Source organism: Sarcophilus harrisii, chromosome 3, assembly GCF_902635505.1.
Source record: "Sarcophilus harrisii chromosome 3, mSarHar1.11, whole genome shotgun sequence".
NCBI classification, from domain to species: domain Eukaryota; kingdom Metazoa; phylum Chordata; class Mammalia; order Dasyuromorphia; family Dasyuridae; genus Sarcophilus; species Sarcophilus harrisii.
In genome coordinates, this window is record NC_045428.1 from 473,196,279 (window position 1) to 473,210,892 (window position 14,614).

The 14,614-nt window shown below is 32.2% G+C and overlaps 1 protein-coding gene across 1 annotated transcript in view; it reads left to right on the top strand.

The window, feature by feature from the left end:
- Positions 1–14,614, top strand: part of CNTN5 (contactin 5) — a 1,555,331-nt gene that overhangs the window by 154,350 nt on the left and 1,386,367 nt on the right. The window contains exon 2 of the mRNA XM_031961045.1: positions 4,910–5,007. The gene's annotated coding sequence lies outside the window, so the exon portion shown is untranslated. The remainder of the gene's footprint in view (positions 1–4,909; positions 5,008–14,614) is intronic.

Genomic DNA, 14,614 nt, shown 5'->3' on the forward strand with positions numbered 1-14,614 from the left:
GGGAAGGGATGAGACAAAAGGAGAGTAAGAGAAGTTGAGAGATGGTCAGTGATGGCTAGATAAGAGAACAGTTATTGCATTCAGCCCTGAAGTCATAGAAAAGCATTCATGCCAGCTGCCTCCCTCATTTGCCCTCTTCTTCTTTAAAACACAAAACAAAAACAGACAGGAAGAATAGCTCTGCATGGGATTGCTCTTGATATAGTAATCAGTGCACGTTAGGGGTTCTCAGAAATGCTGCTGATTAACTGCTTGGCTGATTTTGCCTCTGCAGAGTCCCTGAAACAAACCTCCCTCAAAGCAGGTGTCTGTGTATAGGGGATGCCAGGAGCAGAGGAATTGGGCTAAGTGGCAATCTACTACTTGAATAGATGCCACATCTCTTTCTCACTCCTAGAGGCACTTGGTAACCCCAATTCTGAATCTGTATAATAGAGATTCTCCACTCACTGGGCTGACAGAAAGTATAAAGGCACAAGCCAGGAAAAGGCTTTTTTTTCTGCACTGAGGATGGCTAGCTACTACTCTGCTATAAAGGCAAAGGTGATATGTTGAGCTCAGAAAAGAAGACAAAATCTTCCTTTAAGCTTTCCAAATGCTTTATGGTGACCAGTTACTATCATTTTTCTCCTTCATCCCTCAATACGCCAGAGGATGTTTGATCAAATTCTTATGGGTAATCCCATCCATGGATACAGATCCCAAACCATCCATGCTTTTGGAGCTTACAATCCAGATTTTTTGATGCATCTTCTACTGAGCATCTACCTCACATGCTGGAAGCTTTCCCCTAGTTCTTGTACCTTTATTTTTAAAATATCATGTTGTGCTTATGATGCTCATCTTCATTTTTCAAAAATTCATTTGTACAAAATTATTTTAAAACATAGAACTTCCAGTTGTCACTGTTCATTTATCCTGAAATAACCAAGGAAACAAGGAAATATTGTCAGGGACAAGAATGGAAAGGGTACTAAAACAGATATCTAGAACCAGGACCAGGAACTCCCATGAGGACTTAGAAAAAGTCAAGGAACAGATATAATCAGAGATGTCAACAAAGAGCCTTGGGCATGATAGCCTTCAGCCTATGGGAGTAGGAAGGAGTCCATGATGTTGTTGCCCATTAAAAAAAAATGACAGTGTAAGAAGCTCTGGGGATTAATGCAATTCCAATTCTTTAGGCAGATTTGAAGGATTTCCAAATCCTGGGGCATAGCCATGGATAATCAGTAAGGAAACTAGAAGTTTCTGGTATAGAATAGGAGACTGAACATATAGGGGATTTCAAATAAAGGGTTGCATAGAGAGAAAATTTGTGGTCAGAAAAAACATAGCATGGCAGACTGAGAAGTCAAAGCTTTAAAAACCACAGATCATAAATATACTCATTTTCAAATATGTGTTTGTTGTGGTGCTTTGCTTCTTTAACTAGTATCTTAATTCTATTTTTTATGTATCATTAAATAACTGTAAGTGAATAGTGATCATTAAGTAATTGTAAGTGTAGTAAAATGTAAGTGCTTTGGAACAATATAACTTGTACATTTATATCAAATAAGTTCCGTGGTCCCTTTTTCAATTAAAAAAACTACATAAAGGACTAAAGAATATACTAATAATAGTTGGTACTTGTAAACAGCTTTGTGTATTTATATTAAGCTTAATGCTCACATAATCTAGTGGATTTTTTTTTTCTCATCTATTTCTGTTCTTTTTTCCCTGAGGTAATTGGAGTTAAGTGACCTCCCCAAGGTCACACACCTAATAAAGTATCAAGTGGCTGAAGTCAGATTTTAACTTAGGACCTCCTGACTCCAGGGCTGATGGTCTATTCACTATACCATCTAATTGAACCTTTTGTGGTTCATTTCAATTATTCAGAATGCAACTCCCCCATGCCTGCCCATCTATATGGTCAACATTTCCTCATAAATTCATGGCAGGGCATTTGCTTAACATACTAGAGGATTTCCTTACTCACTTTTGCCATTGAAAGGCTACTAACATTATGGCTTTTCCTCATCCTACCTTACCCGAATCTTAAATGACATCTTTTAATTCTGGTTGGCTATTTGTTATAATTTACTCATATACCATTTGTCCTTTCATTGTCCTATGTATGATATTCATTTAAATTCTACTGATACTATTGTACTCAATGATTCATTACTATGAAACATTAATAGAATGTTAATATAAAGATAGACTTTTGCTTTCATTGGAAATTTGAAGTAATTAAAAGGATATGTGTCATCCTTATGGCAATACTGATTGTTTCTCTCCTGTTCATTTGTGAGATAAAGTTGTTTATGAGTACTGTCTATCCTAGATTTACAAACTGACAAATTAAAATTATATGTTATTTTTCCCAATGTGTGTGGTAATCTGGGAAACTTACATTCTTCATCTACTTGATCTTCTTTGTATTATCTGTCTGTACTCATTTGAATGATTTCAGATCTCTTTTAAGAGTTTCTAGAATGAACTTAGATTTGATATAATTAGCAGTGTCTTCCAAAAATAGGAGAATCTGAAAGATCTCACATAGGGAAACTTTCATCATCTTAGATGTTGTATTGATTTTCTATTATTATAGTGACATGTATCTGATGAGTATTAGTTTTCATCTTTCGTTTGTCCTGCTATATTTTTATGATTATAAAATACTACATTTTAAAAGATTCTGAAGCTATTTCGATGTATGAATTACAAACATCTTGAGGGAAAAGAGCCTTTTATCCTCTCCAATTAGATACTTTTTCATAATCAATATACAATAAACAGCCTGGAATTTAATATTAGTTACATATTTCATTCAGTTGTAAATTTTAAAGATGTTATTCATTGTTGATTACCACTTGAATTAGTCCAATTTATTTTCACAGCCTTATTTAATATTTAAACAATTAGTGAAAATATAGCTCCCACCTAGGACTGTTTCTGTAAGTTCTATTTGCATTAATGATCTGGGTCCCTCAAAGTGGCTATTACTATTCTGTGTTTCACAGTAAACCCTAAGGAGGTGGTGATAGTGGTGGTGAAAGGGTTTCCTACTACTAATGTGTCCAAGCCTTGACTGGTATATCTATCATTGATTATCACTCAATAAATTTAATAAACTTTTAGCAAGGTATTTATCATGGTGGCATCATAGAAAGAATTTTGTTTTTCCCTAAAAAAAAGCTTGATTGTGAAAATATTTAAAAATCAATTCAAAATGTTTACATTTAATTTTGGAAGTAATAGGGAATCACTAGACTTATTGAGTTGGGTGAGGGAAGTGACATGACCAGAACTATTCTAGTTTTCCTAAAGAGGAAAAATTACTTTGGCAGCTAAATGAAGAATTGATGAGATTGATGAGAAAAAATACCGTAGTCCAGTCAAGAAATAATGAGGGCCCATTCTAGGGTGATATCTTTGTGAGTAGAAAGAGAGATTAGGAAGATAGTTGTGCCTATGGAAGATAGTCGGAAAGCTGGAATGGTTTGGGGGGAAGATGAGTTCTTGTTTTGACATGTCGAGTTAGAAATTTTTGTGATACAGTGTGTTAAAGAAGGAAATTGGCAAAGTGGAATTGAAAATCTGGTGAAAGTAGGGACTTGATATGTAGATTTAACACTCATTTGCATGGTTAATAAGCAGGGTGGGATTTGAATTCAGAGAATAGTGTAGAGTTTAATTGATTCAAAAAAAGGTCACAAGAAGAAAAGGAGAATATCAGCTATGAATGGATGATTGACTAAAAAAGAACTGAATATAGAAGCAAAAACATTATGGTGAGGAGGAAGAAGAGAACTAGTTTCAAGAGGCATTGGAAAAGATGTAACAGTAAAATATTTATGACTAGATAATGGAATTTTAGAGTTCATAAACATGAAAATGGAATATGTGGGTGATTTAAAAAGAACAAGAGTATCAATGACTACACATGGGGATTAAAATTTAGGAAAATTAAGAGTAGTTGTATGAAGCCCCTTAGTATTGAGAGCAGGATCTGGGATGGGGAGAAAGGTTATGAGTCAGGGAATGAATTCGTTGAGGTAAAAAAAATTAGATCGTCCTATTGCTATATAATGTCTCTCAGGCCCTGGACTGGGTGACGAATTTGGATGTTGTGAATCTCACATAAAGAGAGACTCTTTCATGAGGAAGTGGTAATGTTGAGGGGGCTGAAAATAAGAGTGTTTTAAGCTAGAAGCAGAGAAAGGTATTTGGGCATAAATCGTCAGAGGTTTGGATATAGGCATAGATATATTTCTAAAATAGATATGTAATCATGGAAATTTTATATGGGTGGAAAGTAAGCATAAAGGTCCATGGATATTGAAATTCCTATGGGTGCTTTTTTAAATGTTAAGATTAGAGAGCTTCTCTTAAGGTATGTTGTATAATAATCTCACAATATCTTCCCAACTGTCTGTCTCACTTCCAACAAGAATCTACTTTAAATGTACTTGTCCAGTTCTTTGTTCTTTTTAGTTCTGTATCTACTTTCCCTTATAAATAACTTAGTGATTATGAGGTTATAGTTGTATAATAATCTCACAATATCTTCCCAACTGTCTGTCTCACTTCCAACAAGAATCTACTTTAAATGTACTTGTCCAGTTCTTTGTTCTTTTTAGTTCTGTATCTACTTTCCCTTATAAATAACTTAGTGATTATGAGGTTATAGTGGACCTGTTCAATTGTTGATAGAAAAAATAATTTGTTATTATAATGTTTACATTTTTTCATATAATCTCCTGTATTTTGCCCTTTTTTAAAAAACATATTCTTGGGATAAATTTGCTTAATTGATTGTCTTGACAAACTTTCTTTTAACTAATTTTACACATGCAAATTTTTTTTCTCAACAATTTCTGAGTTAGGATGTTCAAATATCGTTTCTCCCATTTTACAGATGAGAAAAGTGAGCCTCCAGGGGATTAAAAGACTTGAACATCTGAGCCAGGATTTGAATACATACCATACGACCATGAGCCAAGATCACCATTAAAGGTAATTTAAAGATTACTTGTTTCTTTAATTATTTCTTATTTCTTTCAGTTGAAAAATCACTTGGACAATGGCATAGGTAGATTAAGAACTCTGAGATCTAGTGCTGCCACTAGAGGATAAACATATCCAGAGAGTGAAGTCTTTGACATACATTGTTAGATTAAGCTAAACTGGCACTCTAATTTGTCAAACCCCTGGCTGTGACTACTTTTCATGTATATTAGTTATAATTACTTTTAATTTTCTACAAGACTAGATCTCTTTTAACTTTAAAATTCTGTGATACTTTCACTCAAAAAAAAAAAAAAAAAAACCGGTTCTAGAATCATCTTAGCCTCATGATATAGGTTGGATTGGAAGGGACTGGATCTAGAACTAGGAATCAGACTACATTCAGGAGTGTATGGATTGATCACTGTGGACTAGAAATCTGGCTGGGGAGCAAGTTTACATAAAAGTAATTATGCTATAATAAGGGCTGAATCCAAAGGAAAATAGCTATAAGCTATATTTTTGAAGCAAAATCATAAATTTCTTTATATATTTTGACTTGCTTGTGTTTATCATTCTATTTTCTCCACTTTAAATCACTACTGTAGTATTATCCAATAATAAATATTGCTCTATAAAATCCTAAAAATGGTTTGGAAATGAAAAAATAAGATGGATTCGTGCATTACATCTCCTGTGATATCTATCTCTTCTTTTCATTCCAATTGCCACCTTCTTGGTTTGAACTTGTATTACTTTTCACCTGGAATATTTCAATAACCTCCTAACTGGTTTTCTTACCCCCAGTTTTTCTCTCCTCATCAGCCCTACAGTGCTGGCATTGCATAATAAAAATTACAACTTCTAGAATTCTTTTTTGATCTCTCTAGTTACTTCACATTTACTTTTTATTTACTTAAGTGCACCATATTTAGTTCCTCAAGACAATTTAAGCTCTGTGAGGGCAGGAGTTATTTCATTTTAATCTTTTGTAATCTTTGTGATGAGAGAAAGTAGAGATTACTGAGGATACAGAATCTTGAGCTTTTGGACATGTCATTTTATAAAGCAATATAAGTCAATTGTATAACAAATCAACCAGGAAACCTCAGCTTGGCAATGAATTCCCAATATAGGAGGAAACAGATTTTTATGCATAAAAAAATTAATAGGCCATAAACCAGTATACAAGATTAAGGACTTTATGTATTGGGAGGGGGATGAGTGAATTTCAGAAGTTGGAAGTGGGGAGAGTGCAAGGGTAGATTTTTCCTGGATATGCAACAGATTCTATTCAATTCACATGATTAACAAACAGGTGGGATTTATTGAAAAATTATATTTAAATCTCAAAATTAAATCTGTTTTGCAAGACTAAATCAGTTTGAGTCACACAATTCTCTCAGTCTAGTGCCTAGCATATTTGGTACCTTTTAGGTACAAATGTTTCTTTGTAAATCAAATGTTTAGTTTTTATCAATTACAGGATTATTTTGATGAATCTTCATATATCTAAAAATGACAAATAAAAATTTGCATTCTTATATAATAAGATGAATAATCATTAATATGGCATTCAAGAACTTCTATAGTCCGGTCTTTGTTTCATTTTCCAGCTAAATCTCCTAATATTTTTTCTCATTTACTTTTGTACTACAATGAAATTTATTCAATTTCCCCAAAATTAGTCCCATTCACTTCCAAATCATCTTTTTCTTCATGTTGTCCTATCACTGTGAAATTCCCTTTTTCTGTTGAAATACTATTCAGCCAAAAATTTGTGTCACCCTCTACATATTATGTGTTGCCTTTCTGTCAGAGGCAGTAATTTTCTTCTTCAGGGTATTGAAAAATCATGAATAATCATTGTATTGATAATGAATATTTTATGTCTTCCATACTCATTCCTTTCTACAGTGTTATTGTTCCTGTATAATGACTGTGTTCACTTCACTTTCTGCATCAATTCATACAAATCTTCCCAAGTTTCTTTGATGTTTGAAAGCAAATAAAATACAATTTAAAAGAAGAGACAGGAAAGACGTACTTCCTGTCGTTCAAAGCCCCTCAATATTAAGCATTTTCTGAATGTCTAAGAGAATATGAGCTCTTCCTCTTATAACTCAAAATCATTCTTTGATTCAGTTTCTAATGTAGTTCTTGGAATGATAATTATTTTAGTTGTTTGTTTATTTAAAATTAGACTGGCCATGTATTTCATTGGTATAGGAACTATTCATGAAGTAACTCCATTTACTAAGTCAAATAAATACCTGTTGTTCAATTTATGCTTTTTGAGTATTGTCTAAGACATTGAAATGTTAAGGAATCTGACCAGGGTCACATCTTGTGTCAGAGGTGAGATATGAACCAAAGTCTTAACACATTTTCTCTTTTAATTCTTTACTTATGATTTCTTACATCAGAGTCAGTCATAAGATTTTGAACTCAGAAGGCACCTTAGGGATAATTTTCTAACCCTTTTTTCTCTTTCACAGATGAGGATATGGGGATTCAGGTTAAATGACTTATACTCTCTTTTTTTTTCTTTATCATGACTTTCATGTATTATATTTAGAATTTTTTGCATTGTTTTCTTATTTTTGGTCCTCAATTATAATATCCTTAAATATAAGGTCTGAATCTTTGTAATTTTTGCTAGTGTCTTATGCCATAGGAGGTATTCACTAATAAATGGTGCTTTTTTGTAGTAGCAAAAAACTGGAAATTAGCTTTCACTGAATAGATAACTAAACAAATTGTGGCATATGATTGTAAAACTAATTTGTAGTAAAATGATGAATGTGGAAAAGGGAGGAATAAGGTGGAATTTTGTGATATGATGAAAAGTGAAATAAACTGAAGAAGTAAAACTATATAAACAGTGCCATCAAGGTAAATTACAAGAATCACAACCAATCAAACTCAATTATAATGATTTAACTTGGTCCTCAAGAAAATCTCTCAAAATGTTCCTCCCTCTGAGTTTTTACAGAAATATGGGAATGTAGGTGTGGAACACTATCTTTGTTTAATGCCAAACTGGTTATATGTTGGTTTTTGACTAACAAAGTCTTTTGTTTTTCCTTTGTTAGTCTTTCTTATGAGAAAACAATGACTTTCTTGTTCCTAGTGGAAAGGAGGTTAAATTGGGAAATAAATGTGATATGAGAACAATAATTATTTAAAAAATAGTGGTGCTAAGGTCATCATATCCTCCCAGGGTAAATGTTACCTCTGGTTTACAAATAATTACAAAATTGGTGATTAACACATTATGCGGTCTTTGGTAAAAACTACAATTTCCCAACTTTTATCATCAACATCATCATTACTATTACTATTATTTAGAGATTCTCCTTAAATAGTCCAAATATTTTTTTTTTTTCCTTTTCACCATTTTGAAAACATTCAGACATAATAGTTTGGGGACAAAATCAGTAATTTCATCAATTCTCCATACCTATTGTAGAAATTATTTTGAAAGACTCACCAGACTTAGTTACTTGACACAGCCCAACACTTCCTTGGTACAAACATTTTTCATTGGTACTCAAAACTTTCCTTCTTCCATGAGAATGGCAGCTAACAGAGGCTGCTTCATTATTCTCTTTTCTCCTTTTTATGATCCTACTTGAACTAAAATACAAAAAGGAAATCATACTGGACTAAGAATTAAGAGACCTGAATCCAAGTTCTGCCTCTACCTATATTAAATATAGGAGAATCACTTTCTTTCTACTTTCTAAGTTTCTTTAACTATTATGTATATGCATGTATATATATATATATATATATATATATATATATATATCAGTGCATATACATATATGTATATTTGTATATATTTTGGTATATACCTTACATATATGTGTGTATACATACCAATATATATACAAACTATATAGAGAGATTTGTAGGTAGATAGACACATATGTATATCTTCAAAATATTTTTTGTGTTGTGCAGACAATGCTTTACAAAATCTAAAATTCTATATAAATAGGAATTTCATGAAAGGAAAGTTTCTTTTTTACTTCAAATAAAGAGCTATACATTGCCCTTAGAAAAATGTGAGCTTCTTGAAGACAAAGACTATGTGAGATGTTTGTCTCAATATTATCAATGACTAATATTGTACCTTACAAACAGTAGACATTTAGTAAATAATTGTTGAATTGAACTAATTGGGAATTGAATCTCTCTTTTGCCATTTATTACCTGTATAACCTTGGTATTTGTAATCACCTAAATGCATATTTGTAACATCATAAATACTAGGAAGTTGGACTATATTATTTCTGAGACTCATACAAACTCTATAATTCCATAAATTTAAGTGAGTTCCTCAGATATTTCTAGACACAAATGGAAAAATCAAATCACAATATGTGTCTCAAAAAGGTTTCAATCCCAATTAGGTGATCAATAGATTTTTGGTTGGTTTGGGTTTTTTTTAATTAAGATGTGAAAGAAGGAGTTAAGGAGCAGGGAAGGGGGGAGAAGATGAAAAGAAAGCAATTGTAAATACTTCATTTTGTTGGCTTCAATGAATTACTCTATTTAATCCCATTTGTTTGGATCCTTTATAGAAAAGCAGTGTTATTTGAAAGTTGCAAAGACATATGCTTTGAATATCCCACAGGCCACTTTAAACGTTTTGCCATATTTTAACATGGCAAATTGTTCTCATTTGTCAAGAAGTCAAGTGACTTTTATTTGCTGGAGTTTGTTCAAAATTAACTTGATTATGCAATCATTATACAAATGTCTTTTGAAAAGAAGGAATTGACTTGGCATTTCAGTTTATTTATAAAAATGTGTTGGAATGACCCTTATCAAATCTATGAATATTTGCTACATACGTACAAATATCTTCTATGTAGCATGATTGGGATGTTATAATATGTAATCATTTATTGACGTAATTGAAATCTGTAACTTTTAAATAATATAAACAAATAATATGTGGTAAGTTATCTAAAAACTTTTATATACACACTAATATATGTTTGTATGTCTTCATTGTTCATTTATTTCATTTGCATCTGACTCTTCATGACCCTGTTTGGAGTTTTCTTGGCAAAGATATTTAGGTGGTTTGCCATTTCCATCTCTAGCTCATTTCATAGGGTAGAAAACAACAAAGAGGATGTTGAGTGACTTGCCTAGGGTCTCATGAAGATTAGTTAGTCTTCCTAATTCCAGACTCAGAACTCCATCCACTCTGCCACCTACTGCCTCTTTGCATTTGCATGTATGTGTATACAAAAATAAATAAAACCAAATTGCTGTTATAGAATGTAAATTGTGTCTCTAAAATGAACTTTAGACATAACCTTATTTTAGAAATAGCAATGTTCTAAAGTACGAATAGTAGTAATAATATCAGGAGTTGTAATTGTCATCATCATAGTCATGGAAATTCCCATTGGAGTAGCACCTGCAGCAGCATTTTAAGATTAGCTAGTCACAGTGCCTAGTTAGGCTCAGTTCTCACCTGTATCACTAAATTCTGTCATCTCAGAATTGGAAGGGATTCTTCTTTTTATCATCACTGCCAAGTGGTTATCAATCTATGAAGACTTCCAGTGATGGGGAACCCATTGGCTCAGAAGACAACCCATTCAAGGTTTGGACAATTCACTGGATTTGGTGTTAGAAGATCTGAGTTTGAATCACAGTTCCGCTATTTACTACATGTATGGTTTTGGGCTTCTCACTGAAAGTCTCTGAGGCTTTGTATTCCCATCTGTAAATAGGAGAGAGAAAGATAATTTTCTGAGTTCCCTTTCAGATCTAGATCTATACTTCTCTTATCTTAATTAGAAAACAGATGTATAATTCTAAATATATAAATATTTTATCCTAATTGGTAAATAAACATAAAATTTTAAATATATTTATTTGATCCAAATTGGTAAAAACAAATTAAAAATATATTCTTTTCCTTACTTTGTCATGATCTACCTCTTGCCCATTTCTTTTTTTAAAAATAGTATTTTATTTTTCCAAACACATGTAGAGATAGTTTTCAACATCCATTTTTGTAAAACTTTAGGTTCTAAATTTTTTTCTTGCTCTCTTACCTACCCCCTCCCCAAGACAGCAAAAATTCTGATAGAGGTTAAATATGTCTCTTGCCAATTTCTAATCATTACTCCTGATTATATCCTCTTGAGCCTTCCACAAGCCTGATCCATCTTCCTCATGTCAGACTTTTATCTACTTGAAGGCACTGTGATCAAACTCAGTCCATCCAAGGCTTTCTTCCTCAGATGAAATAACACAATCATCATTCTTATTTTATTTCTCTGGATATGCTCTAATCTAGCATTATCTTTTCCTGAAATAGGGCACCTGCAACTGAACACAATAATCCAAATGTCATTTGACCAGGCCACAGGTATAATCAACTTTCTCATCCTGGATATTTTACCTCATAATGTAGACCATTATTTCATTATTTCTTTAATCACCATTATACATAATTGAGATATGTTTAACTTTCAATTTACTAAAACAACCAGCATTTTTTCATATAAACTGTTGCCTGACCATATTTTTTTCTTCATTACTAATCACACTATTTCAGAAGGGTATATATCACTTTATTGAGTCTCAGTTTCTTCATATATAGAATGAGGGAAATATTTGTATTTATAAACAGGTGGCACAATGAAAGGACTAGACATGGAGGCAGTAATATCTACACCTAAACCTGCCTTAGATACTCACTAACTGTATGACCCTGGACAGGACATTATACTCCTTTAGCTTCAACTTGTTCATCTGTAAAATGGAGATAATAAATACTTCGTGAGGTTGTGAGGTGATTAAATTAGATTATACATATATACATACATACATATATATGTATATTATATATAAAGCCCTTTATTTCATTGTGCTATATAAATTCTAGCTATCATCATCACCATTAACATTATCATTATCATTGTCCATCTCAAATGACTATTGTATGTGATAATCTTTTTTATACATTGTAAATGATACATGAATGAATTATTATCATTGCAAGTATTTTAACAAATCTTCATGTCCACCAGAAATGTCTCCATGCAACTGAAGTCAAATGTAATTCAACCATAATTGCATTGTAATGCCATAGCTTCCTCATTTTAAACTCGCTGTCCCAGCTGCTTTTGATATCTCTGAAATAGGAGAACATGGGCTACTCTGGCAAATGCAATATGTCTGAATACAGAATATATTTTTGTTGCTGTTTTAACCCAAACTGGTTTGTATGGAACTTGAATGTAGCCTATAATCATATTCTTAGGAATACAATAGAAGTAGAATAGTTAGAAGTAGAAGTTAGAAAACAATAAAAGTAATTCAAAGAGAGAAACCATTTTAAGAACTGAACAAAACATCTTCAGTTGAATGAAAAGAAAAATTTAAGACTTTAACAATAAATGCATTCTCTCATATGGCAATCTAGTATAATTATTTTTTCACCAAGTGTCCTAATGTGTTTTCTTTCAAAGAGATTTTGCTTGAGGGATGTGAAGAGTGACATGTGAGTAGTATACAATTCATTCATGTAGGGACCAGGGGGAAGAGAAGGTAAAGAAAAGGAAGGGAAAGAAGGGAAGGAAAAGGAAAAAGAAAGGAGGAGGGGGGGAATAAAAAAGGAAGGAAGAGATCACGTTAAAATGAAAGGAATAATGACAAGAAGAAAGTTCAAGGTATTGCCTTTAAATATTTTGCATTCCTTTTGACAAGTTACTTTAAGATGCATTAACTAATCTAGTAACACCAATTTTATGGACAAATTTAAACAAATCTTTGCAAACACTGCCTTATAATATACTTGTCCAAAAACTACACTTATTCTGGGTTTACTGATCACCACCACTGACCACACATATACCTTATTTTATGATTTCTGAGGAAATGCAGTATTTTTTGGATATTAATTATGCATTCAGTTCAATGTCATTTCCAAAAAAAAAAAAAAATAGCCACATGACAGTCTAGTTTTACTAAAGATTATGGAAGCAGAGCAAAGATGTTGTTTCTTCTACCTATTGTAAGTAGAATATCTTGTAGATATATGTAGAGAATACCTAGAATTTTAAAAATCAACAAGGTGTAATATTTCAAATTAGTGGAAGATGTACAGCAAAAGTGTAAAACAAAGAACCAACATTCTTAGTTTGGGCCAGAATCAGATTAAAATATAATTAGGAACTCTTTAACAAAATAAATTTTAAAAATACAATAGAGCCAAGATAATGTTAATATATGATTTTTCTAACACAATTTGCACAGGCAGATCTCTCTCTCTCTCTCTCTCTCTCTCTCTCTCTCTCTCTCTCTCTCTCTCTATATATATATATATATATATATATATATATATATATATATAATTTAATCATTCTGTTTCTATTTGACACTTCTAGTCCAAAGTAGCAACACCCAAATGCAAAGAACTTGGAGGAAGCCCACAAAAAGCAAATGGAATCCCATGAAGAAGATTTCCAGATCTGGAAACCAGATTTGGGGAGCTTATGAAATTGGCACCTGCAGGGGAAATTACTGACCTAAGTGGAGGGACTTTATCCACTTTTAGATAAGGAGCTACTTAAGTCAGAATGCGGTTATTAAGTCATTCCTTAAGAGCCTTCAGATAAAGGAATTAGGAGGAAATTATGATGTATAGCATGAAGTAAAAATTGAGCCACAGGGCAGCCACAGAAAGGGGGCAGAATTAGAGCTGTGGTCTAATTTTATTCAGGTGCATAGAGGCAATTAGTCTGATGAAGAGCCTCCAAGTATAAAAATGTGATTCAAGACCTGGCTGTGTTAAGCCTCTTCTTTTGAGTTTTAAAAGAATTTAAGCTAATAATAGTCTTGGAGCTTAGCAGGGAAATAGGAAACTTTTCTTTTTGAACCTGATTTTTCAACATGCATAATGGAAATAATATGCATTGATTGTGACCTTTGTCAATGGAACTAAAAATCACATCATAAAATCATAGATGTTTTTAATATGAATGTATCAGTATTTGATATGCCATTCTTTTCAAATATGATTAAATATAAAATATATTACTTATGCAAAATTTCCTAAATACTTACATGAGTTTAGGATGTACTCTTTTTCTCTTTTTCATTAATTTCTTTAGTACATTTGACAGAAGTATTTTAATAAGTTCTTATAAATACATATAACAGTTTTACATTCATAATATTTTATAATTTTCCTTTATTACCATGTTTTTTGCATTCTTTTATGTTTTATTATAATAATATATATTCTCTACAGAATCAGTAAGTCAAGAAGCATTTATGAAACCCTGACTATGTATGAGGTATTATGGTAACTATTAGGAATCCAAAAAAAGGCAAAAATATTACCTGCCTTCAAAGACTTTCAGTTCTAATAAAGAAGATAAGATGCATGTAACTATAATGTGTATGTGTGTGTGTATATGTGTGATGACAAATTGGAGACAATCTCAGAAGACACAGTGAAGGGGAAAAGGGACTAAAAAGGCCCTTTTGTAGAAGGTAAGATTTGAAGAGAAACTTGAAGAAAGTTAGAAAATCTATACCTGTATAGTAAGAATAATGCCTTATATTTATA